Source organism: Dendropsophus ebraccatus, chromosome 14 (assembly GCF_027789765.1).
Source record: "Dendropsophus ebraccatus isolate aDenEbr1 chromosome 14, aDenEbr1.pat, whole genome shotgun sequence".
In the NCBI taxonomy this organism is placed as follows: domain Eukaryota; kingdom Metazoa; phylum Chordata; class Amphibia; order Anura; family Hylidae; genus Dendropsophus; species Dendropsophus ebraccatus.
Window position 1 is genome coordinate 4,957,546 of NC_091467.1, and position 27,627 is coordinate 4,985,172.

General features: G+C 47.1%; 1 long non-coding RNA gene across 1 annotated transcript in view; it reads left to right on the forward strand.

The window, feature by feature from the left end:
- LOC138772717 (uncharacterized) overlaps nucleotides 1-27,027 on the forward strand; it is a 48,236-nt gene extending 21,209 nt beyond the window's left edge. Inside the window, exons 3-4 of the long non-coding RNA XR_011359810.1 lie at nucleotides 26,098-26,191; nucleotides 26,304-27,027. This is a non-coding gene — a long non-coding RNA (uncharacterized lncRNA). The remainder of the gene's footprint in view (nucleotides 1-26,097; nucleotides 26,192-26,303) is intronic.
- The last annotated feature ends 600 nt before the right edge of the window (nucleotides 27,028-27,627 follow it).

The following is a 27,627-nucleotide window of genomic DNA, read 5'->3' on the forward strand; positions in this document are numbered from 1 at the left end:
ATGGATAGATGGAATATAGTCCTGTGTATGGATACATGGAGGATAGTCCTGGTTATGGATAGATGGAATATAGTCCTGTGTATGGATACATGGAGGATATTCCTGGGTATGGATAGATGGAATATAGTCCTGGGTATGGATAGATGGAGTATAGTCCTGGGTATGGAGAGATGGAATATAGTCCTGTGTATGGATAGATGGAGTATAGTCCTGTGTATGGATAGATGGAGTATAGTCCTGTGTATGGATAGATGGAGTGTAGTCCTGTGTATGGATAGATGGAGTATAGTCTTGTGTATGGATAGATGGAGTATAGTCCTGTGTATGAATAGATGGAGTATAGTCCTATGTATGGATAGATGGAGTATAGTCCTGTGTATGGATAGATGGAGTATAGTCCTCAGTGTGTATGGATAGATGGAGTATAGTCCTATGTATGGATAGATGGAGTATAGTCCTATGTATGGATAAATAGGAGTATAGTCCTGTGTATGAATAGATGGAGTATAGTCCTGTATATGAATAGATGGAGTATAGTCTTGTGTATGGATAGATGGAGTATAGTCCTGTGTATGGATAGATGGAGTATAGTCCTGTGTATGGATAGATGGAGTATAGTCCTGTGTATGGATACATGGAGGATAGTCCTGGGTATGGATAGATGGAATATAGTCCTGGGTATGGATAGATGGAGTATAGTCCTGGGTATGGAGAGATGGAATATAGTCCTGTGTATGGATACATGGAGGATAGTCCTGTGTGCACAGTGTGTATGGATAGATGGAGGATAGTCCTGTGTATGGATAGATGGAGGATAGTCCTGTGTATGGATAGATGGAGTGTAGTCCTGTGTATGGATAGATGGAGTATAGTCTTGTGTATGGATAGATGGAGGATAGTCCTGTGTATGGATAGATGGAGTGTAGTCCTGTGTATGGATAGATGGAGTATAGTCTTGTGTATGGATAGATGGAGTATAGTCCTGTGTATGAATAGATGGAGTATAGTCCTATGTATGGATAGATGGAGTATAGTCCTGTGTATGGATAGATGTAGTATAGTCCTCAGTGTGTATGGGTAGATGGCGTATAGTCCTCAGTGTGTATGGATAGATGGAGTATAGTCCTATGTATGGATAAATAGGAGTATAGTCCTGTGTATGAATAGATGGAGTATAGTCCTGTGTATGGATAGATGGAGTATAGTCCTGTGTATGGATAGATGGAGTATAGTCCTGTGTATGGATAGATGGAGTATAGTCCTGTGTATGGATAGATGGAGTATAGTCCTGTGTATGGATAGATGGAGTATAGTCCTGTGTATAAATAGATGGAGTATAGTCCTGTGTGCACAGTGTGTATGGATACATGGAGTATAGTTCTGTGTATGGATAGATGGAGGATAGTCCTGTGTATGGATACATGGAGGATAGTCCTCAGTGTGTATGGATAGATGGAGGATAGTCCTGTGTATGGATAGATGGAGTATAGTTCTGTGTATTGATAGATGGAGGATAGTCCTGTGTATGGATAGATGGAGGATAGTCCTGTGTATGGATACATGGAGGATAGTCCTGTATATGGATACATGGAGGATAGTCCTGTGTATGGATACATGGAGGATAGTCCTGTGTATGGATACATGGAGGATAGTCCTCAGTGTGTATGGATAGATTGAGTATAGTCCTGTGTATGGATAGATGGAGGATAGTCCTGTGTATGGATACATGGAGGATAGTCCTCAGTGTGTATGGATAGATGGAGTATAGTCCTGTGTATGGATAGATGGAGTATAGTCCTGTGTATGGATACATAGAGGATGGTCCTGTGTGTGGATACATGGAGGATAGTCCTCAGTGTGTATGGATAGATGGAGGATAGTCCTGTGTATGGATAGATGGAGTATAGTCCTATGTATGGATAGATGGAGTATAGTCCTGTGTATTGATAGATGGAGTATAGTTCTGTGTATGGATAGATGGAGGATAGTCCTGTGTATGGATAGATGGAGTATAGTCCTGTGTATGGATAGATGGAGTATAGTCCTGTGTGCACAGTGTGTATGGATACATGGAGTATAGTCCTGTGTATGGATAGATGGAGTATAGTCCTGTGTATGGATAGATGGAGTATAGTCCTGTGTATTGATAGATGGAGTATAGTCCTGTGTATTGATAGATGGAGTATGGATAGATGGAGGATAGTCCTGTGTATGGATAGATGGAGTATAGTCCTGTGTATGGATAGATGGAGTATAGTCCTGTGTGCACAGTGTGTATGGATACATGGAGTATAGTTCTGTGTATGGATAGATGGAGGATAGTCCTCAGTGTGTATGGATAGATGGAGGATAGTCCTGTGTATGGATAGATGGAGTATAGTTCTGTGTATTGATAGATGGAGGATAGTCCTGTGTATGGATAGATGGAGGATAGTCCTGTGTATGGATACATGGAGGATAGTCCTGTGTATGGATACATGGAGGATAGTCCTGTGTATGGATACATGGAGGATAGTCCTGTGTATGGATACATGGAGGATAGTCCTGTGTATGGATACATGGAGGATAGTCCTCAGTGTGTATGGATAGATGGAGTATAGTCCTCAGTGATACATGGAGTTTAGTCCTCAGTGTGTATGGATAGATGGAGTATAGTCCTGTGTATGGGTAGATGGAGTATAGTCCTCAGTGATACATGGAGTATAGTCCTCAGTGTGTATGGATAGATGGAGTATAGTCCTGTGTATGGATAGATGGAGTATAGTCCTGTGTATGGATAGATGGAGTATAGTCCTCAGTGTGTATGGATAGATGGAGTATAGTCCTGGGTATAAATAGATGGAGTATAGTCCTCAGTGTGTATGGATAGATGGAGTATAGTCCTGTGTATGGATACATGGAGTATAGTCCTGTGTATGGATAGATGGAGTATAGTCCTGTGTATGGATAGATGGAGTATAGTCCTGTGTATGGATAGATGGAGTATAGTCCTGTGTATGGATAGATGGAGTATAGTCCTCAGTGTGTATGGATACATGGAGGATAGTCCTGTGTATGGATAGATGGAGTATAGTCCTGTGTATGAATACATGGAGGATAGTCCTCAGTGTGTATGGATAGATGGAGGATAGTCCTGTGTATGGATAGATGGAGTATAGTCCTGTGTATGAATACATGGAGGATAGTCCCCAGTGTGTATGGATAGATGGAGTATAGTCCTGTGTATGAATAGATGGAGTGTAGTCCTGTGTATGGATAGATGGAGTATAATCCTGTGTATGGATAGATGGAGTATAGTCCTGTGTATGGATAGATGGAGGATAGTCCTGTGTATGGATAGATGGAGTATAGTCCTGTGTATGGATAGATGGAGTATAGTCCTGTGTATGGATAGATGGAGTATAGTCCTGTGTATGGATAGATGGAGTATAGTCCTGTGTATGGATAGATGGAGGATAGTCCTGTGTATGGATAGATGGAGGATAGTCCTGTGTATGGATAGATGGAGGATAGTCCTGTGTATGGATAGATGGAGTATAGTCCTGTGTATGAATACATGGAGGATAGTCCTCAGTGTGTATGGATAGATGGAGGATAGTCCTGTGTATGGATAGATGGAGTATAGTCCTGTGTATGAATACATGGAGGATAGTCCCCAGTGTGTATGGATAGATGGAGTATAGTCCTGTCTGTGTATGGATAGATGGAGTATAGTCCTGTGTATGGATAGATGGAGTATAGTCCTGTGTATGAATAGATGGAGTATAGTCCTGTGTATGAATAGATGGAGTATAGTCCTGTGTATGGATAGATGGAGGATAGTCCTGTGTATGGATAGATGGAGTATAGTCCTGTGTATGAATACATGGAGGATAGTCCCCAGTGTGTATGGATAGATGGAGTATAGTCCTGTGTATGAATAGATGGAGTGTAGTCCTGTGTATGGATAGATGGAGTATAGTCCTGTGTATGGATAGATGGAGTATAGTCCTGTGTATGGATAGATGGAGGATAGTCCTGTGTATGGATAGATGGAGTATAGTCCTGTGTATGGATAGATGGAGTATAGTCCTGTGTATGGATAGATGGAGTATAGTCCTGTGTATGGATAGATGGAGTATAGTCCTGTGTATGGATAGATGGAGGATAGTCCTGTGTATGGATAGATGGAGGATAGTCCTGTGTATGGATAGATGGAGGATAGTCCTGTGTATGGATAGATGGAGTATAGTCCTGTGTATGAATACATGGAGGATAGTCCCCAGTGTGTATGGATAGATGGAGTATAGTCCTGTGTATGAATAGATGGAGTGTAGTCCTGTGTATGGATAGATGGAGTATAGTCCTGTGTATGGATAGATGGAGTATAGTCCTGTGTATGGATAGATGGAGGATAGTCCTGTGTATGGATAGATGGAGTATAGTCCTGTGTATGGATAGATGGAGTATAGTCCTGTGTATGGATAGATGGAGTATAGTCCTGTGTATGGATAGATGGAGTATAGTCCTGTGTATGGATAGATGGAGGATAGTCCTGTGTATGGATAGATGGAGGATAGTCCTGTGTATGGATAGATGGAGGATAGTCCTGTGTATGGATAGATGGAGTATAGTCCTGTGTATGAATACATGGAGGATAGTCCTCAGTGTGTATGGATAGATGGAGGATAGTCCTGTGTATGGATAGATGGAGTATAGTCCTGTGTATGAATACATGGAGGATAGTCCCCAGTGTGTATGGATAGATGGAGTATAGTCCTGTCTGTGTATGGATAGATGGAGTATAGTCCTGTGTATGGATAGATGGAGTATAGTCCTGTGTATGAATAGATGGAGTATAGTCCTGTGTATGAATAGATGGAGTATAGTCCTGTGTATGGATAGATGGAGGATAGTCCTGTGTATGGATAGATGGAGTATAGTCCTGTGTATGAATACATGGAGGATAGTCCCCAGTGTGTATGGATAGATGGAGTATAGTCCTGTGTATGAATAGATGGAGTGTAGTCCTGTGTATGGATAGATGGAGTATAGTCCTGTGTATGGATAGATGGAGTATAGTCCTGTGTATGGATAGATGGAGGATAGTCCTGTGTATGGATAGATGGAGTATAGTCCTGTGTATGGATAGATGGAGTATAGTCCTGTGTATGGATAGATGGAGTATAGTCCTGTGTATGGATAGATGGAGGATAGTCCTGTGTATGGATAGATGGAGGATAGTCCTGGGTATGGATAGATGGAGTATAGTCCTGTGTATGGATAGATGGAGGATAGTCCTGTGTATGGATAGATGGAGGATAGTCCTGTGTATGGATAGATGGAGGATAGTCCTGTGTATGGATAGATGGAGTATAGTCCTGTGTATGAATACATGGAGGATAGTCCTCAGTGTGTATGGATAGATGGAGGATAGTCCTGTGTATGGATAGATGGAGTATAGTCCTGTGTATGAATAGATGGAGTATAGTCCTGTGTATGAATAGATGGATTATAGTCCTGTGTATGGATAGATGGAGGATAGTCCTCTGTGTCCTTATTATAGAGTCGTTGCTGGGCATTATGGCACCTCATCTGATCGGACCGTAGTATGTGCAGGATTTAGCTGGGACTGTGTGGCATAATACTGCTGGGGGTGTTACTTGCATGGAGAGAAGCACAGTGAGGTGTAGCAGACCTAGGGCACGGGAACCATAGGCCCCGCCTCTTTGACACTGTCACGGCTGCACAGAATTGCTTTAAGCCTCACAGAGTTTGAAATTTTTTGTATATAATTATTTGTGACTGGAGCATCCCTTTAATATGATCAGCCAGAGGCATGAGGAGCCTGAGGGCTGAGTAATAGAAACAATTGTTAGGATTCTCAGCTTTTGGGATTGAAAAGATCTGTTCATTGGACAAGTTTACAAATCTAAACAGAAATAGTGTCACTGATGTGTGGCCAGCCTAAGAGAATAACGTACTGTGCCAGTGTCACTGATGTGTGGCCAGCCTAAGAGGGCAGCGTACTACGCCAGTGTCACTGATGTGAGGCCAGGCTAAAAGGGTAATGTACTGTGCCAGTGTCACTGATGTGAGGCCAGCCTAAGAAGGCAGCGTACTGCGCCAGTGTCACTGATGTGTGGCCAGCCTAAGAGGGCAGCGTACTACGCCAGTGTCACTGATGTGAGGCCAGGCTAAAAGGGTAATGTACTGTGCCAGTGTCACTGATGTGAGGCCAGCCTAAGAGGGCAGCGTACTGCGCCAGTGTCACTGATGTGAGGCCAGCCTAAGAGGGCAGCGTACTGCGCCAGTGTCACTGATGTGAGGCCAGCCTAAGAGGGCAGCGTACTGCGCCAGTGTCACTGATGTGAGGCCAGCCTAAGAGGGTAATGTACTGCGCCAGTGTCACTGATGTGAGGCCAGCCTAAGAGGGCAGCGTACTGCGCCAGTGTCTCTGATGTGAGGCCAGCCTAAGAGGGTAATGTACTGCGCCAGTGTCACTGATGTGAGGCCAGCCTAAGAGGGTAATGTACTGCGCCAGTGTCACTGATGGGAATTTGTAGATGCTTATACAGATACCTTATATGCCGGAGGAGCAGACTATGTCTGGTGCATGGGATAAAGTCATGTCCGGCCGTGGATCTTTGAGGATCACTGCTGAGGTGAGATGCTCTGCAGGGCGCTATATGACACCTGTGTGTAGCCCCTTGTAGTTTGTCATATACTTTATAACAACCATGACCATTAATGATTGTGTGAAGAGTAACAGAACAACCTAATACAGTCCTGATGGTCGGACATTTACACATAGGTGCTAAGGAGACCAATGATCCTACTGTATGATCTTACCCCGATACCCCTCCGCCCCGGCCCGTATCACTTTACTGTATAATGATAAAAACCCATTAGCTGGTCACATGTAATGCTCTGCACACCCTCTTATATAATACGAGTCTCACTGTAGATACAGGAAATACCAGCAGACACCTAAAGGGGTCTTAGGATGTTAAAGGGGCACTCTACAGAAGCATATAGCTTGTCTACCCTTGTCTCCTCTCCCCTACCAGTATTAGAATTCACAGAATGCTTTGCTTTCCAAGGCTCTTTATCACAGCCCTCCCATCACACTCCTGCCCAGAGCAGCTGCAGAACATTTCAGTACACAGCAGACTATTGCTCTGCAGCACCTGCTGCATTCATTATAGTGCCTTATAAATTCCTATACTGTGATCCCTTTTCTTTCTTCTGATTCTCTGCAATGAATACAGCTCCAACCACTCTGTTTATAGACTCCTTTCACACTGTGTTTTGAAGCCCTTGTCTGTGACAGGTGTGCTGTGTATTTTTGGATTTGATCTGATTTGTCGTTTTTAAGAATATTTCTAATACATATAAACTTCAAAGTATACAAATGCTGGCCAAATAAACAGATGGTTATACTGCTCTAATTGTCTTGTGCAAAAAAGGCAGTATAAAAACAATTTAATAAGATGCAGGAAGCAATACAGATCATTGGAAGATCACAGGACAGGAACAGGAGAATATATATATATATATATATATATATATATATATATATATACACACACACACACCTAGTGCACTGAGAAACATCACAGATATGGACAGCTACATATAGTATAAGCTATGCAGGTACACATAAAATATCAGAACAAGTGCTAATATCTATTAGCCAAATACCTCACAGCTAGAACAGTAACCCAGTACATTTGACTATACAGTCCCATATGGTGTCCTGGTGTCCTGGGGATCCACTCACCCAACGCTGCGTTTCGCCCTGGAAGCTTTATTAGGGGTGCTTGTTAATTACAACAGTATAATCGGTTGTTTATTTGTCCAGCATTTGTATACTTTGTAGGATATAAGGATTTCAGATATATGCTTATGGACAGTGAGATGTATGCTTATGGACAGTGAGAAAGAATAAGGTCTACTTTAGGTGATAAATTTAGGTGAATGAATGTTCAGAAATGTAAATATCACCCAGCATAGCAATAACCAGCCAATCACAACACAGCACTAACCAGCCGATCACAGCACAACACTAACCACCCAGCACAGCACTAACCAGCCAATCACAACACAGCACTAACCAGCCGATCACAGCACAACACTAACCACCCAGCACAGCACTAACCAGCCAATCACAACACAGCACTAACCAGCCGATCACAACACTAACCACCCAGCACAACACTAACCAGCCAATCCCAGCACAGCACTAACCAGCCAATCCCAGCACAGCACTAACCAGCCAATCCCAGCACAGCACTAACCAGCCAATCACAGCACAGCACTAACCAGCCAATCACAGCACAGCACTAACCAGCCAATCACAGCACAGCACTAACCAGCCAATCACAGCACAGCACTAACCAGCCAATCACAGCACTAACCAACCAATCACAGCACAGCACTAACCAGCCAATCCCAGCACAGCACTAACCACCCAGCACAGCACTAACCAGCCAATCACAGCACAACACTAACCGCTTACCACTAACCAGCCAATTACAGCACCGCACTAACAGCCAATCACAGCACTAATCAGCCGATTACAGCACTAACCAACCAATCACAGCACAGCACTAACCAGCCGATCACAGCGCAGCACTAACCAGCTGATTACAGCACAGCACTAACCAACCAATTACAGCACTAACCAGCCGATTACAGCACAGCACTAACTAGCCAATTACAGCACTAACCAGCCAATCACAGCACAGCACTAACCAGCCAATTACAGCACCGCAATAACAGCCAATCACAGCACTAACCAGCCAATCACAGCACAGCACTAACCAGCCAATCACAGCACTAACCAGCCAATCACAGCACAGCACTAACCAGCCAATCCAAGCATAGCACTAACCAACCAGCACAGCACTAACCAGCCAATCACAGCACTAACCAGCCAATCACAGCACAACACTAACCGCACACCACTAACCAGCCAATTACAGCACCGCACTAACAGCCAATCACAGCACTAACCAGCAAATCTCAGCACAGCGCTAACCAGCCAATCACAGCACTAACCAGCCGATCACAGCACAGCACTAACCAGCCGATCACAGCACAGCACTAACCAGCCGATCACAGCACAGCACTAACCAGCCAATTACAGCACTAACCAACCAATCACAGCACAGCACTAACCAGCCAATTACAGCACTAACCAGCCAATCACAGCAGAGCACTAACCAGCCAATCACAGCACAGCACTAAGCAGCCGATCACAGCACTAACCAACCAATTACAGCACTAACCAGCCAATCACAGCACAGCGCTAACCAGCCCATCACAGCACTAACCAGCCCATCACAGCACTAACCAACCAATCACAGCACTAACCAGCCAATCACAGTACAGCACTAACCAGCCGATCACAGCGCAGCACTAACCAACCAATTACAGCACAGCACTAACCGCACACCACTAACCAGCCAATTACAGCACTGCACTAACAGCCAATCACAGCACTAACCAGCAAATCTCAGCACAGCGCTAACCAGCCCATCACAGCACTAATCAGCCGATCACAGCACTAACCAGCCGATCACAGCACAGCACTAACCAGCCCATCACAGCACAGCACTAACCAGCCAATCACAGCACAGCACTAACCAGCCAATTACAGCAAAGCACTAACCAGCCAATCACAGCACAGCACTAACCAGCCAATCACAGCACAGCGCTAACCAACCAATCACAGCACAGCACTAACCAGCCAATCACAGCACAGCGCTAACCAGCCCATCACAGCACTAGCCAGCCGATCACAGCACAGCACTAACCAGCCAATCACAGCACAGCACTAACCAGCCAATCACAGCACAGCGCTAACCAACCAATCACAGCACAGCACTAACCAGCCAATCACAGCACAGCACTAACCAGCCAATTACAGCACTAACCAGCCAATCACAGCACTAACCAGCCAATCACAGCACAGCACTAACCAGCCAATCACAGCACAGCACTAACCAGCCAATCACAGCACAGCACTAACCAGCCAATCACAGCACAGCACTAACCAGCCAATCACAGCACAGCACTAACCAGCCAATTACAGCACTAACCAGCCAATCACAGCACTAACCAGCCAATCACAGCACAGCGCTAACCAACCAATCACAGCACAGCACTAACCAGCCAATCACAGCACAGCGCTAACCAACCAATCACAGCACAGCGCTAACCAGCCCATCACAGCACTAACCAGCCGATCACAGCACAGCACTAACCAGCCAATTACAGCACTAACCAGCCCATCACAGCACTAACCAGCCAATCACAGCACGTCAGTGGCGGCAGCCGATGAGCGCGCGCTTTCCCATAGACAACTATAGGAGAGCGCGCTACGGCACACTGAGACAGGTGGAATGCCACCTAATTTACTCAGTGTGAACATACCCTAAATGGGCAGGGTTTAAGTTTCAAGCACTGTATTTTCTCCTGAAAATGCACATCTAGTCCTCTGTCTGCTCTTCAGCTCAATGAAGCATGGGATAAAAATGTATATATGGCAGGGAGATGGTGATGTAGGCAGCAGGGGCTGACAAGTGGGGGTGACATCACTCAGGGGGCGGGGCTTGAACATAGAGGCCAAGGAGAGGGAGGAGCCTGGGAGCTGGAGACAACAGCACACTGACAACTAGAGATGAGCTAATATACAGTAAGGGCAAAGCGCTTCGTCCCTATCTGTATTCCTCTCATCGGGCTGCGGCGCTTTGAAGTGTGCTCTGCCCCGTGCCGCTCCATCCTGGGAATCTTCTCCCAGTTTCCCATGACGGGATCCATCTTTTCCCAGCACCTGGGAAGGAGCGGCACGGAGCGGAGCACACTTCAAAGCGCTGCAGCCTGATGAGCGGAATACAGATAGGGACAAAGCGCTTCGCTTTTTCATCTCTACTGACAACGTAAGAGCCACACAAGCTGCTACGGCCAGGAGAGATTGTGAACGTCTTAGTGAGTTATAGGTTTGTTTTCAGGTGATAATTTAAGTAATTTTCCTGAAACCAGAGTTCCCCTTAATGGGTTATTTCCGTCTCATATTTGTTCCTTCCCACCGCTTCCAGCTTGATTGCAGCTGCCGAAGGTGGGAAACCAAAAGCAGCTACAGTGGGGAATCACGCGGCTTTCTGCTTAGACAGCCCTGCAGTTCCTGACATAAACATTGGTGGCAGCAGAGAGTCGCTCCTTACCCCTGCCTTTCACCCTAAAATGATGTATAAATAAAAAAAAAGTTACGGTACATTTATTTTAAAGGGTTTGTTCACTAAAAACTTTTCTTCAAATCATCTTTTGCCAGAAAGCGCCAGAGATTTGTAATTAACTTCTATTACAAAAATTTCTAGTCTTCCAGTAATTATCAGCTGCTGTATGTCCTGCAGGAAGTGGTGTATTCTCTCCAGTCTGACACAGTGCTCTCTGCTGCCACCTCTGTCCATGTCAGGAATTGTCCAGAGCAGCAGCAAATCCCCATAGAAAACCTCTCCTGCTCTCCAGACTGTAAAGAATACACCACTTCATGCAGGACATACAACAGCTGATAAGTACTGGAAGAGAAGTAAATTACAAATCTCTGGCAATTTCTGCCACCTGTTGATTTTAAAGATTTTTTTTTATTGAACTACCCCTTTAATGAAGTTATAATACAAAAGAAGGCAATGTATTAAAAAGAAAAAAAAAATCCCTACTCTGACTGACCCCCTCTGACTACTAGGCTCATAATGTCCTGGCGGTCTGGTGGCCATATACCTGTCCGGTAGGATCCCGGGTCTCTTATCAGATGCTCTGCAGGTGGCTCTGGGCCGTTGTTCTCCTTTATCTTCTCTTCTTACCTGTGGCCCATAGTATAATTCTGCTCCGTCTCCTCCCACCTCTCCATATAGTGATAATTGTGCTGGCGGGCAGACAAAGGCGGCATAGAGGCGGCTGTATAAGAGGAGCTTATGTTGCTGTTAATGAGAGGGATGAAAGCTTTACATGTATATCAGCGATTCTTTGAGGCTGTGAGCAGGTGCAGTGACATGAAACCCCTGCTACATGTCAACACACCTCGCAGACAAGAGATTGTATCACTTAACAGCTACATATAAGCGGGGAGGTCCACAAACAGATCTGCAGGTGGAGGCATTGTGTACCCACTATGGTAACACCATCCCCGCTCTGTGCCCACGCCAAGCCTGCTGACCTGTGTGTGCCGCGTATAAGGAGGGTTATACATCTGTAACTGTGAGGAGTGTCGAGCGGCCTTCCATCTAATGACACACGTGTATAGACCCCGAGTCACATGACGGGAACATTATACTTAGTGTCCAGAGTGTCATCCATCTAATGACACACGTGTATAGACCCCGAGTCACATGACGGTAACGTTATACTTAGTCCTATACAGTCCTATAGTATCCTGACTCTCGTCCATCTAATGATACACAAGTATAGACCCCAAGTCACATGACGGGAACATTTTACTTAGTTCTATACATTCCTATAGTATTCTGATTGTCATCCATCTAATGACACACGTGTATAGACCCCAAGTCACATGACGGGAACATTATACTTAGTCCTATAGTGTCCAGAGTGTCATCCATCTAATGACACAAGTGTATAGACCCCGAGTCACATGACGGTAACGTTATTCTTATACAGTCCTATAGTATCATGAGTATCATCCATCTAGTGATACACGTGTATAGACCCCGAGTCACATGACGGGAACATTATACCTAGTCTTATACAGTCCTATCGTGTCATCCATCTAATTAGACGCCTGTATGGTGTATAGACCCCGAGTCACATGACGGGAACATTATACCTAGTCTTATACAGTCCTATCGTGTCATCCATCTAATTAGACGCCTGTATGGTGTATAGACTCCAAGTCACATGACGGGAACATTATACTTAGTCTTATACAGTCCTATAGTGTCCTGAGCGTTCCTCAGTATTGTTATAGGTCTCTATACTGTTGGGCTGTATGGTAACTGTAGACATCTTATAATGGTATATAGCTAGTTTATAATGAAATGGTATGATGTAACGAGGGGGGCCATAAGCTGTTACTCTTGTGTCCCCCTCCTCCACACTACTACAATGGCTTCTGCTGTATGGAACATCTCTGTTCAGCCTATAGCCCTATTCACATCACTTGTCTCTTACACTTCGGACGTATATGCTGGAATTCCTCCATTGAATTTTTGGATGTGTACTTGCGGCAAGATAGGAGTGCTGCTGTGAGGGGAAAAACCAAGAAGGGGTTCTAACCAGTCTGAGTCAGACCCCTATGTTGTTTAGTGATATGCTATGGTAGCGTTCTCCAGCTGTACTACAACTCTCATTATTCTCCGACAGTCACGCTTCTGTAGCCGTAACGCACAGGTAGGGGATCGCTATGATATCTAGTTGTGGTAAAACCCTTTAAGGAATGGAATCCAGAGTACACTAGAAACCTTGTAGAGTGATTTACAGATGTCTGGATGGGACTCGTACAGGACTGTTCCTAGCGTTGCACAGGGTGGAGGGCCGCAGTCCTGCTCTAAGTATCTATTGAACAGGCGCCAGTCCTGGACTCAGAATCTAACGGATTTTGCTCTTTCCTTGTGGTTCCCGGCTGTCTCTCTCCTCGTTGACTATTACATCAAGACCAGGGCAGAAGACTGGAAAAATCCAGCGCAGCCAGCAACTGCGAGCCGCTTGTGGTTGTGTAGCGGCTGGAAATACAAGATGTCAATTAATTCCCTGCCCGTGCACCGTGTCATCTTCTTACTTATTTACAAACAGGCCTCCTCCCCGCCCCCGTCCTGAAGACGCAGGAACGGCCGCCATGCTGGTGGAAAATTCTCAGCGTTTACATCCAGAAATGAAATTGTAATTAGACTGAATAGGATTGCTTAGCCCGGAGTTTTCCATCCCTTTATTCTGTCTAGGTGGCATGTATATTTATGCTGGCCAACTCTCTGCAATTATGTGGCGGACGCCTTGTAGTACACCCAGGAGGAGGAAAATCAGCTTCATTTCTTACATCGCTCTCATCTTGGAGTCACGTCGAGGACACTTATCAAGGGGCTCCAGAGAAAAGCAACAGCGCATACAGAGAACCAATAACATGGGTGACGTGTTTCTGGAGACTGGGGTCTCACCACTAAGGCCTCCATCATCTGTGTGAAAACCATTTGTAATTGTATCCGTAATTGCATTCGTTTCCGTATCATTTGCTTCCATACTAATTTGCTTTAATTTGATCTGGTTTTTTTTACGGACCGTGACAACATACGGATCCCATAGACTTCTAGTGGTAATCCGTATTGCAATCACAATTCGTACTAGGACATGTCCTTTTTTTTTACAGAACATATTACATCTCAAAATTCAATGTGCTCTAAGTTGAACCTTGATTACGGATCTGCAGTTACGGACAACTTTATGGGGCATGTGAATAAGGCCTAAGGGTTACTTGATTGGGGCTTGCACCCTCCCCCTCCTGTCTAAGAAGGTGTACTAGGTGGTTAGCCCTTGAGCCATCTTCTACTCCTCTGCACAATCCCTTTAAGTGTTCTCTGGGTGCAGATAAATACAAAAAAATAAAGCTGTACTCACCCACGGGCACCACAGTGTTTCCCAGCTCCCGGCATGATATTGATACATCGTGCCAGGCAGGGAAACAGTCCTGGCCAGCCATAGGGTCCGTAATTTACGCTACATGTAAATGCCGCCTTAGGCTCCTAGTAGACAAAACCATTTTCTGTTTCCTCTGATGAACAATAAACTATTGCAAACACTTGAAATCCTTGGGGCAATGACAAATCAACCAACAAAACACCGCTATCACTGAACTCAAGGAGAACAGTGAAAAATAACTCCAACGAAGTACTCAATCAAGAGCCCCAACTAGCCAGAATTCTACTTCACACTGACGAGGGGCAAATACCCTGAAACGGCTGTCTGTGGATGGAGGCCTGCCTTGGCAAGCCCTTGTCATGATCACAATACTCGTACCTTGAGTTAGACATTGACAAAAAGGGGCCACCCTGGTGTTTCCCTATTTATGTTCCAATACTCGCAACCGAGTGGGACTTAACCCTTAGACGACCCAGGGCGTATAATTACGCCATAGAAGTCTGTCCCCAGACGACCTAGGGCGTAACTGTACGCCCTGGGTGTTTCTCCCGCTATGAAGCGTGCTCCGGAGCGGAGCGCGCTTCATAGCAGGTGAGGGCCGGCTGCAATCAGCAGCCGGGACCTCACCGGTAATGACACGCTGCAGCAATCGCGCTGCCGCGTGTCATTAACTCCTTAAACGGCGCGACCGCGGCGTTTAAGTGTAAGTGACAGGGGGAGTCCCCTGTCACTTACCGATCGGGACCCCCGGAGTGTGACTGCGGGGGTCCCGATTGGTAAAACGGACTGACGGAGGTCTCTTACCTGCCTCCGTGTGGTCCGATCGGCGATCTGCTGCACTAAGCCTGCACAGTCAGGCTCAATGAGCAGATCGCCGATAACACTGATCAATGCTATGCCTATGGCATAGCATTCATCAGTGTAGAAATCAAAGTACTGGATGTACAAGTCCCCCAAAGGGACTTCAAATGTGTAAAAAAAAAGTTAAAAAGACTAACACATAACCCCAAAACCCCTCCCCCAATAAAAGTTGAAATCACCCCCCTTTCCCATTATATAAATAAAACATATAAAAATAAATAAACATATAATATACCGTAGCGTGCGTAATTGTCCGATCTATTAAAATATAACAAGCGTCATTGCGAACGGTAAACGGCGTACACGAAAAGAGGGAAAAAAGTGCGCGGATTACCGATTTTATGTTACATTATATATAAAAAAAAAAAATTAACAAAAAGTGATCAAAACGTCCGATCTTCACAAATATGGTATTAATAAAAACTAGAGATCATGGCGGAAAAAATTACACCCCATACAGCCCCATAGGTGAAAAAATAAAACCGTTATAAGCGTTACAATAGGGCCATTTTATTTATAATTAATTGCCAAAAAAAAGGATTTCATTTAAAAAAAAAATATATATAACATTAGAGAATCTGTGTAACCTGCATATGGTTGTGTTCGGACTGACCTATAGAATAATTGTATCATGTCGCTTTTACCATATAGTGCATTACGTAGACACAGGAACCCCCCAAACGTTACCATATTGCATTCTTTTTTATAATTTCACCTATTTATATCTTCATAAATAATATATTTGGGATTCCATCATACATGTTATGGTAAAATGAATGACGCCATTACACAGTACAACTATTCCTGTAACAAATAAGCACTTACATGGCCTTGTAGATAAAAACTGAAAGTGCTGGAGCTCTTAGAAGGGAAGGAGGGAAAAACGGAAACACTAAGATCAAAATTTGCGCGGTCCACTGGGTCCTTTTGGGCCTGGTCCTCAAAGGGTTAAGGGGCTATTTATCAGGTTGGTGTGGTGCTCTCCCCATCATGGAGGCACCCTGTGGCAACAGGCTCGAGATATCTGGCTATCCCGTGTTTTGAGACTCGCAATCGAGACTCCACGGACTCTTGTTTTGCACAGTTCCTGACATGGACAGAGGTGGCAGCAGAGAGCACTGTGTCAGACTGGAGAGAATGCACCACTTCCTGCAGGACATACAGCAGCTGACAAGTACCTTAAGACTAGAAATTATTTTTTAATACAAGTAAATTATGACTCTCTGTCACCAGTCGATTTGAAATAATTTTTTTGTAAACAAGCCCTGACGGTCTCATGGCCATATTACAGCCTACCAGACCTTATATTTCCTCTGTCTGATGTGTCTCACAGGTGATAAACCTGGTATTTTATAGGCCGTGGTATTGGAGACTGTAAAGTTAGATTTATCTGTCTGATAGTGTCACATGTCCTCCCTGCACCCGTGTGATGGTGACTGAACACCTGTGTGAGTGATAATAGTGAGCGAGCACCTGCTGAGCATTAGTCACAGACTCACCTGCTGGTGACATCCCAGACCCTATATATATATATATATATATATATATATATACACATATATATACACCGCTGGTGTCGCCACACTTACCATCCTGGAGAACAATTGAGGCCTTTGTGTGGAGTTTAACCCTCCGGAGCCCTTGTCATTGTTCAGTGTATGGATACTTGTTACCACATCCAGCCTGATCCCCATTTTTCTTATAAATGCTCGGGGTGTCACCTCAGACAGAACCCAGAGCGGGAGACGTTCTACGTCCTCCGTAGTTTGATCTTTAGGAGCCTGGAACGTGCTTTTATACCCAGAGACAACCAAATGGGGAATAAGTGAGTGGTCGCTGGGCGTAGGGGGACAGCCGGGGCTGTCAGGGAGATGGATGAGGCCCAGGCCGCTTCAAAGGCTTTGCCTGATTTGCCTCTATTTCCTGATGACCCTGTGTGCAATGTATAGAGGACTCGTCCTGCACTTCTGCAGCGTCTTCTCCCTGCTCACCCTACCAGGTTATCTGTGTGATGGGACCTGTACAGAAATGTTAAAAAAAAAAACTACCACCTTATGTTTTATGCAATCCTATGTGCGGTACTTTATGATTTTTAATAACCAAACTGGATTTACCTGCAAGCAATAAAAAAAAAATTGCTTTGACTCACATGCCGACACATTTTTGGCCGCACCGTGTGAACGCAGTCTTACATTATATTGACTGTTTGCTCTGTCATGGAAAGGATAGGGAGGCTTTCGCTGCACCTTCTACCCGGTTTTTGACTTATATAAGGACTCATTTTGGACATTTTTCCACTTTTGAGATTGCTTAAAGTGGGTGGAGCATGGTGAGAGCGGTGTGGTCTCCGTTGGCCTGATGCTTTATATATTATAGCAGAAGTCTATGGCCGCATCTGACCTGAACACATTGTGGGTGACGGACAGTGAAAGGTGTGACACCTTTTTTTAGAGGCTGGGGCTACACATATAGGCCCCGTTCTCACTGAGCAAAGCTAGCGGAATTCCGCGAGAGAATTGTCCGCCGCGGAATGCCGTTAGCCTCCCGCTCATAATGGGAGTCTATGGGAGGCGCGCGCTCCTGCCCTGTCCGCGCTGAAGAATGAACATGTTCATTCTTCAGCGCGTACAGAGCAGCAGCGGGCGCCTCCCATAGACTCCCATTATGAACGGGAGGCTAACGGCATTCCGCGGCGGACAATTCCGCTAGCTTTGCTCAGTGGGAACGGGGCCTATATATTGTATTTCCCTTTGGTCCATCTTACCCAGACACAGCTTTGTTAAAAGCCTGGTGCTACACATATATTTTTTTTTTTTTAATATTCAAAGCAAGGTTTATTTCAAAGTCATGCATACAATGAAATCAAACAACAAAAGGATGGGATAGTGGGATACTGCTATGGTTTAGATTGCAAATACATAACGTGTCTGGGCGGCCGCGGAACAATCGGGTCCACTATGTTCAGAGATAAAATCACATCGCGTACTAGGATGTGTCGACTCGGAGCTCGTGAACAGAGTAGACAGATATGCACCACGGTCTGAAAATGCAATAGAATAGTCAATCATAAACTCATAGATATCAAAACATAACGTAAAAGAAAACCATGGAAACGAACCGGGCATAGGCCCGGCGGAAGAAACAGGCAGAGCGGGTCCCCGTCCCCAGACCAAGAGTCAGATGACCGTGGCCTACTGAACAGGGGGGGGAGGGGGGAGGGTAGGGCAAGATGGGGGGGGGGTTTCAGGGCTTACACAGCGGACCGAAACTCAGGTGTGTCGGTGAATTCTAGCCATTGTCTCCACACCTTGTAGTGCCGGGCCGCGCATTCTTTCGTGTCTAGCACCAGCTCCTCCATACGGCATAGGTATAGGATCTCCTTGAACCATTCTGTAATGGTTGGCGCTCTGTCTGACTTCCACAAGCGCGGGATAACAGACCTCGCTGCTTGTAAAAGGAATCTCATAAGGCCAGTGGCCAGAGTCCTCAGTTTGCCCGGGATCATAGATAAGAGGAGAGGGGCTGGGTCATTTTCAAGGAGGATCCCTGTGATAGAGTGGATATACTTTATTACTGCCAGCCAGAAGGGTTGCAATTTCGCGCAACCCCACCATATGTGTACCATCGTGCCTCGCGCCTCCCCACATCTCCAGCATAGATCAGGGACAGCGGGGTATAGTTTCTGCAAGAGAGTGGGAACCCGGTACCACCGTGATAAAATTTTGAAGTTCGTTTCCTGCGCCCTGCTGGAGATGGAGAATTTGTGGCACAGCAGAAAGGCTCTGTTCCAGTCTGCTGTCCCGAATGTGCGACCAAGTTCCCTCTCCCAGCCTCTGGTGTAAGAAGGGGGGTCCACGGCCCCGGCGCTGAGTAGGTGAGTATATATCAATGAGACTGTGTGCGAGGTGGGTGCGGTTGCGGCACAAAGTTCCTCAAAAGGGGTAAGAGTGCGTGTCAGTTGGAGGCGCTGGGCGTGGGATGTGAGAAAATGCTGGAGCTGCCTGTACTGGAGCATGAGGTGGGGTGTGCGTATGTGGTCAGGCTTTAAGTCCTCGTAGGGAGTGAGTATCCCGCCACGGGTGACTTGACTCAATCTCAGGGCTGGAAGCCTGTTGCGGCCCAGGAAGGAGGAACAGAGTAATCCCGGTGGGAAATCTGGGTTTCCCAGGAGGGGTGTGAGAGGGCCTCCCTGGTGTACTAGGCCCGCGGATTGGGCCTGGTGTCCGAAGACTCTTGCCAATGAGCGAGAAACAATAGGCCAGTGTCGAGTGCGGTTAGCGTGTAGTGCCGAACTGGGAAGCCAAGGTATTGTGGCGGGGTCCACCCTGAAGAGAGATCGCTCGAGCTGCACCCATTGTTTAGTTGAGCCGTGGTGAATACAGTCAAGAACCCTTGTCGCGGTCGCCGCCATATAATACAGGAAGCAATCCGGCAAGGCCAAGCCTCCGCTCTGCTTACGTCTCACCAAGATGGACCTCGCCACTCTCGGGGAGCCCCCCGACCAGACAAAGGAGCGGAAGAGTGTATGTAGTTGGAGGAAGAATTGTTTCGGGACGGGTATCGGGATAGTTTGAAAATAGTATAAGAGACGGGGTAGGGTCGTCATCTTAAGGGAATTAATCCTTCCCAGCCATGAAATATTGCTCTTATCCCATTTCTCTAAGTCTTTTTTGACGGCCTGGAGGAGCGGTGGGTAGTTGGAGGCATAGATGGAATCTAGATTCGATGGGATTTTAATACCTAAATATCTAAAGGAGTTAGGTTGCCATTTGAAAGGGTAAGCTCTTTTGAGAGACTGGACTAGGGGCTGTGGGAGGGAAACGTTTAGGGCCGTGCTTTTGGAGAAATTTATTTTGTGGTTGCTGAATTTAGAAAATTCTGCTAGTTCAGTCATAACTGCCGGGAGGGAGGAACGGGGATTGGTGATGTAAAGGAGCAGATCGTCCGCGAAGGCCGCGCACTTATGCTGGTCTTTCGCGGGTGTGTGAAAGCCGGTGAATCGGGTGTTATTGCGGAGGGCTACCAGGAGGTGCTCCATGCAGAGGACATATAGCAGGGGGGAGAGAGGGCACCCCTGGCGGGTCCCATTTCTTATCGGGAATGGCTGGGACAAGACGCCGTTTATTTTAAGTTGGGCTTGGGGTTCGCTGTAGAGGGCGCCAATTTTCCCCAAAATATTTGATCCCACTCCAATCTGTGACAGGGTTCCCATCAGAAACCCCCAGTCCACCCGATCAAAGGCCTTCTCCGCATCTAACGATAGCATCATGAGTGGGGAGCGGAGACGTTGGGAGTGTGAGAGGATGGAGAATGTGCGAAGTGTATTGTCACGGGCCTCGCGTGACTGCACGAACCCTACTTGATCCGGGTGGACCAGAGAACCCAGCACAGCTGCCAACCGCTGCGCGATTAATTTAGCGAAGAGCTTCGTATCCAAATTAATTAGAGAGATGGGGCGATAGCTGGAACAGGAGAGCGGGTCTTTACCGTCTTTGGGCAGGACAATGACATGGGCAAGGAGGGATGCGGAGGGAAAGGGTGAGGTGGGAGAGATAGTATTAAAGGCCGACAGTAGGAGAGGGGATAATTCCGATTGGAGCAGTTTATAGAAGCGTGCTGTGTAGCCATCGGGGCCTGGGCTTTTGCCAGAGGGCATAGAGGACATAGTGGCCTGAAGCTCCTCCAGGGTGAAGGGGCTGTCCAGGGAGGCTACCTCGTCAGAGGAGAGTACGGGTAAGGCAGTGTCTGCGAGGTATTGTTGCAGTGTTCGGGGTGCGGGGGTTGTGGACTCGGCGGGAGGAGGCAGGTTATAAAGCGTCTGGTAATAAGAGCGGAATGCCGCCAGTATGTCGCGTGTTAAGTGGCTAACAGTGGAGGGGGAGCTTTTAATGGAGGCTATGTATGTGGAGGATCTCCTATCACGCAGGATTTTGGCTAGCATGCGGCCCGATTTGTTTCCCCACTCGTAGGCAGATCTGCTACACAATTGTTGGAATCTCTTATATTTCTGATCCAGGAGCGTTTTTATCTCGTGACGCACCTGGATGAGATCCCTGAGAGTGGCCTCCCAAGAGGGAGCGCTTGTGAAGCGTCTCCAGATCCCCAAGTTTTTTAAGTAGCAGCATCAGCTTAGCCGCCGCTGCTCGCTTCAAGCGTGCTCCGTGTTTGATCAACACTCCGCGTAGTACACACTTTAGAGTTTCCCACTTAACCTGAGGCTGAGTGGTGTCAGAGGCGTGATCTGCTTGAAAATTAGTGATGGTGGCCTTCAGGTCCGCCACACATACGCTGTCATGGAGGAGAGATTCATTTAGGCGCCATGTAAAGGCCTGCCTACGAGGTGAGGAAAGGGATAAGGTACAGTTAATTGGGGCATGGTCTGAGTGAATGATGTGTCCTATGTCAGTGGAAATGAGGGAAGATAGGTGATGGTGGGACAAAAAGATGTAGTCTAGTCTGCTATATACCTGATGGGGGTGGGAGTAGAAGGTGAAGTCCCGGCCCTGAGGGTGCTGGATTCGCCATACATCACACAGTTGGTGCAGGTGTAGGTGGCGACGTAGCTTGTTGAGCTTGCTGTGGGGAAGAGTGGAGTGGCCAGTAGAGGTGTCTTGGAGAGGCTGGAGAGGGAGGTTGAAGTCACCCACCAGGAGAAGCACACCTTCTGTGAAGGCGGCAAGATCATCAAGGGCCTTCAAGAGAAAAGTAAGCTGGTTAGTGTTAGGAGCATAAATATTGGCAATTGTAACCACCTGGCCTTCTATGCTACATTTAACAAAGAGATATCTCGCTAGAGTGTCCGAGAGGGTGTCTAGTACCGTGCAGGGTAGAGATTTATGGATATAGATAGACACCCCCTTGGAACGACCCTCGGGGTTAGCATTGTGAAAGCCCACCGGGAAGTATCTATTTCTCAGCGTGGGAACATGATCCACCTTAAAATGGGTCTCCTGTAGGCACAAAATGTGAGTTTTCTGTTTGTGAAAAGAGTACAAAATTTGCGCTCTCTTCTCGGGTATATTAAACCCATTAACATTATAGGAGGACACCTTGAGCGTGGACATGTGTGTAAGACTTATGGTCTGGGTTCAGGGAGGAAGGGGAAAACAGGGCTGGGGGGGGATCCGCTCTGTGAAAAAGATAAAACACTAGTCAGAGACTAGGACCAGTCTCTCTGCTCCGCTAGGAGGGAAAGGGGAAGAAACAGAGAAAGAAACAAACAAAGCAACAATGTATATGAAGTTGCAAGGGTACTAAGTTGTTCAGCGCAAATAGCTGATGCAATATCGCGAGCAATGTCGCGTTGGTACCTATGTGGGGGTGCGGGGACCACGTGGGTCGGGAACTGTGATCTGAGGAATAAACTAGAGGGGGGCAGGTACCTGTTCTGCTAGCCTATAGGTTGTTATAACTGGGGGAAACAAAACAAGAAAAGGCCAAGGGGCCTACATGTATATATATAGGGAAGACATATAGTGAGGCCTGGGCGGACAGGCCCCGGCTCCCAGTACGTTCCGGCTAAGGTAGAGAGAGCGTCTCTTGCACAGCCACGACTCAGGGCTCCGACATCTGGGAAGGCTCTCTTCTGATTCTTCTTGGCTGGCGTTGTGGTAGGGGTGAGGACCTCCTGGGTCTGGGTGGACCCCCCGTCGAAGCAGAGGGCACATTTGGGCGCCGCTGCGGAGCATAAGGGTCTGCGAGGAACATGGACCACCCCGACAGGTCTGGAGCGGGCAGATGTAGACCCCTGAGGAATTCTGGGAGGTCTGCGGGGTTTCTCAGAGTCAGTGTCCTGGTACCCTCTCGGACGAGAAGGGCAAATGGGAATCCCCACCTGTAGGGTATGTTTCTGGTTTGTAGCAGCGAGAGTAGAGGTTTCAGGGTGGCCCTCTGGCGCAGGGTTCGGAGCGACAAGTCCGGGTACAGCTGGAGCTGTGCGCCATCAAAGTCAATTGTGCCCTGTTGTCTCGCCCTCTTCATTATGTCTTCTTTGATCGCAAAGTGGTGAACCCGACATATGACGTCTCTCGGGAATCTGGGATCAGCGCTTGGGGCACGCAGGGCCCTGTGAGCTCTGTCAATTTGCAGTGGGGCATCTGCTGGTTTGTTCAGTAAGGTGTTGAAGATGCCAGTGAGGGTCGGCAACAGGTCTTGTGGGTGAGTGGCCTCTGGGAGGCCTCGCAATCTAATGTTATTGCGGCGATTCCTGTTTTCTAAATCATCCAGGTGTTCCGCTAGTTGGTGATGAGTGGATGTATGAGCCGCTGTAGTAGTTTGAAGATCCCGGACCGTCGACAGGACAGTGGTCTTGAAGGATTCTAAGGCGTCCACTCTGTTCTGCAGTGCTTGGATGTCTGTGCGGACTACAGTGAGATCTTTGCGCCATGCGCGTTTCAGGTTAAACGCCAGGGAGTCCATGTCAGCTTTAGTGGGTAGCAAGGCAAGTAGGGCCTTTAATTCCGGGTGTCCTTGAAGCATGGAAATGGCCTCTGCAGGCGGTGGCAGCTCTGAAGCAAGCGCCCCCGTCATTAGGGTAGCTGGTGGCACATGGAGTTGGTCATTCCCCAGAGAAAGCGAGCGCCTTGCTCCCCTGTCTGGCTGCCATGGATCAGTGTTCGCCTCTTCCCCAGGTGTGAGAGGGAGCCTGCGCGTGGGCAGGGCGGAGGGGCGCTTGGAAGGTGGGCTACTGTCCCAAGCGTGGGACCGGGCCTGCTGGTGACTGGGGCCTGAGCTGTCTTGGGAGTCCACACTGAGGCTGCTCTGGGTAGCAAAGATGGATGGTAGGCCCGGGGAAGATGGTTGCACCCCAGCAGGCCCTGTTTCTAAGTCCATAGGGAGCTGTTGTGGGGATGGAGCCTCCCCACTGTCCATAGGTCTGCCATCCGCCCCCCGTCTCCGTACCTGTACCCCAGGCCGCAGTTCCTCCGCGGGCTGATACTCGGTGCCGGCTGGAGTCTCCCTCTGAGGCTGTGAGGAGGTGGCTGCTTCTGGGCGCTCGGGCGCCATCTTGGATTCAGTGCGCACCGGACCGGGTGGTAGTTGCAGCTGCTGCGGTCCCTTCGTCTGTGCGCCCTGTTGTAAGGAGTCATCGGGTGTCAGGGCAGGTCGGGAGTCATCTCGCTGCCGGGCCTCGGAGAATGCTGCAGGCTGAGCCGCTCGCGCCACAGGGTCGGGCGCCATGACAGTGTCCCGCATGGCCGGCTCCTCTGCTGTGACCGGGTCCGGGCGCTGACTAAAATATGCCGAAATCGGCTGAAAGTCCGCCGGGTGGTCGACTGGTGCCTGGGTGGTCCTCCTGGACCGTGTCTTCCCCATGTGTGCAGGTCTTTATCCCCGTTTACCGCAGGTACGTGCCGGAGCTCTCCGTTCTAGCTGCTGCCCGCCAGCGCGCTTAGCCACGCCCCCCCTGCTACACATATATTATATTATATTATCCTTGGGTCCATCTTACCCCAGCACAGCTTTGTTTAGAGGCTGGGGCTACACATATATCATATTTCCCTTTGGTCCATCTTACCCCAGCACAGCTTTGTTTAGAGGCTGAGGCTACACATATATCATATTTCCCTTTGGTCCATCTTACCCCAGCACAGCTTTGTTTAGAGGCTGGGGCAACAGATAGTAGTACTACGAGGCCAGTGGAAGCGTGCAAATGCGAAACGATCGTAGCCTTAGTGGGACGCACAAATCATTACTGCCTGTAACCTATTATGGTGATGAAACAATAAATCCAGCACTTGTATGGTGAGTGATCGCCTTCTCGTTATACTGCTGCTCTTATTGAACTGTATTCAGGCAGAGCACCACCTTAGTGCCGCATAGTGAGCAACACATCCTAAATTATCCGGGCTGTACCGCATTCACCCAACACCCGCTGGATACACGGAGAGGCAGTGCCTAGCCTATTACTTCTCTTGCACGTATATATTATATTACCCTTTGGTCCATCTTACCCCGGCACAGCTTTGTTTAGAGACTTGGGCTACACATATATATTTTGGATAAAAGAAATGTATTCCAGCAGTCCAATAAAATCCGGTATTTATTGTGTTAATTCCATAAAATCGTTACATACAAAAAACGTAGAAAAAAGCTAGGTGCATTTGGGCCTGCTCTGAGCCTTGATCACAGCATCATATGATCATATGCTGGGATCAAGGCTCAGAGCCGGCTGAAACGCGTTCTATGTTTTTTGTATGTAACGATTTTATGGAATTAACACAATAAATACCGGATTTTATTGGACTGCTGGAATACGTTTCTTTTATGCATGCTGCAAAGCCTGATCACCCTGAGGTGAGGTCCTTTGCACTCCTATTCCGGGAAAGAGAATAGCCAGCTATATTGCAGCAAGTAAAGCATATACGGAGTAGCAGCGGAAAAAAACTTTTACATATATATTATATTTCCCTTTGGGCCATCACATATGTCATCAGGCGGTCCTCGGCGTTATACGAGGAGGATAAGACTATTCAGTGATATCATCTGCTCTGGGCAGGGATTCCATCCTGTAACACGTCCACATCCCAGAAACATTCACATTAACCCTTATATTGTGAATAGGTTTTCATAGTCATTCCTGTGTGTTTTTCCTATATTCTGCAGTGGTCCCAGCTTTGAACCGCTGATCTCTGAACTCTGATGGTTAAAGATGGCTGAAGGGGAGAGAACGGCGTCTTCACAGCAGCGTCTATGAGAGGTACGTGCACGGCCTATAGTATTGGCAAATGCAACAACTGCTTGTGTCGCTGTCTATAGATTGGATTATAGGAGATATTGTGGCGTGAGTTTATACCTTCACCCCATTATAGGTCAAATGGATGGGATGCCAGTGTGTACTGACCCTAATCCACTGCCTCTGCTGCCCCCTATCCTTCCATACATATGAAGTCTTGACCTGGCTGGATGTGTTGGCTGTGGAGAGAAGTGTGGTAAGCCGCTGCCAGACACTGAGAACAAACAGATCGGGTAGTGGAAATCCATCATCATCCCTCCATATACATTAGATGGTCAGCTGGTTTCACAAATTCAACCAATATGTCTGATGTGTATAGGAGCCTCCAAATTGTGAATATGTCAACCTGTCATAGAGAAGGTAATAGACAGCCAGATGTTATAGGCCACAACCCCAACTAACAAGATAAATGCAGTATGGTTATTGAGATGAAAGCACCAAGAACACCACAGAACTTTCTCTTCTTTTCCATTTACTTGTGCTGGTGTTTATTATAGAAGCGGTGGATTGTCCCAGGGATCTGTGGGATCTCGTCAGAACCCGGAGCAGACGCTGCACAGCGCGTCATAAAGTGAGGGCTTTCTCATGGCCTCCCCGCTGTATGAGCTGTGTGGGTCCCTGTAGAGAGTCTGCAGTCCTGATAGATGTTATAGATGTGACCTCCTGGGGCTCACACCTTCTCCTGGCGTCCAGCAGAGAAGACACAACCCAAGGGCTTAATGGAGAAGCCGCTTTTGATGTATATAATGGGGAGAATCCCCAGCGATTCTATGGACTGCTTTACAATCATGACCTGGTAATAAACCAAAGCCTCCGCTCTCCTGGAATGGATTCGGGGTTATAGATACTCAGGGACAATTCCCTTTATAAGGTTATTATCTCCAGAATTGATGTCCATATTATTGGTTTTATCTCTATAAATATATTTATATATCTATGTAAATCCCTGTGATGTGACAATCGGTGACAGACGATCCCAGAGGAAACCTCTCATCATGACAGGACGGGTGACGTCAGCATCTCAGCCAGTGTGGATCCATGACACGTAAGGCCCTAGTAAGGGCTGCTGACTATAGCTTGTGGACATTGGGTCATATTCTAACCATTAGATGCTGCCTTGCTTGTCCAGAAATCTAAACTTAAAGAAGAACGGCATCCGTCATGATCCCGTGCTCGCTGCTGTCGTCTTTTCAGCCATAAACCTTCAGTCATCTATTCCTCAAGGTTTGGAACTCTTATTCTCTATGTAGAGGAGCGTATATGCCGCTGCAGCACATCTGGTATAGCAGATTATCTCCTCAGAATAACGAATCGGGCATGTAGAATGTCCTCCTTCCTTCCACATCATCCATCGGGATAGTGGACACACACATATTAGATCAGGGGTTTCAAATCTGCGG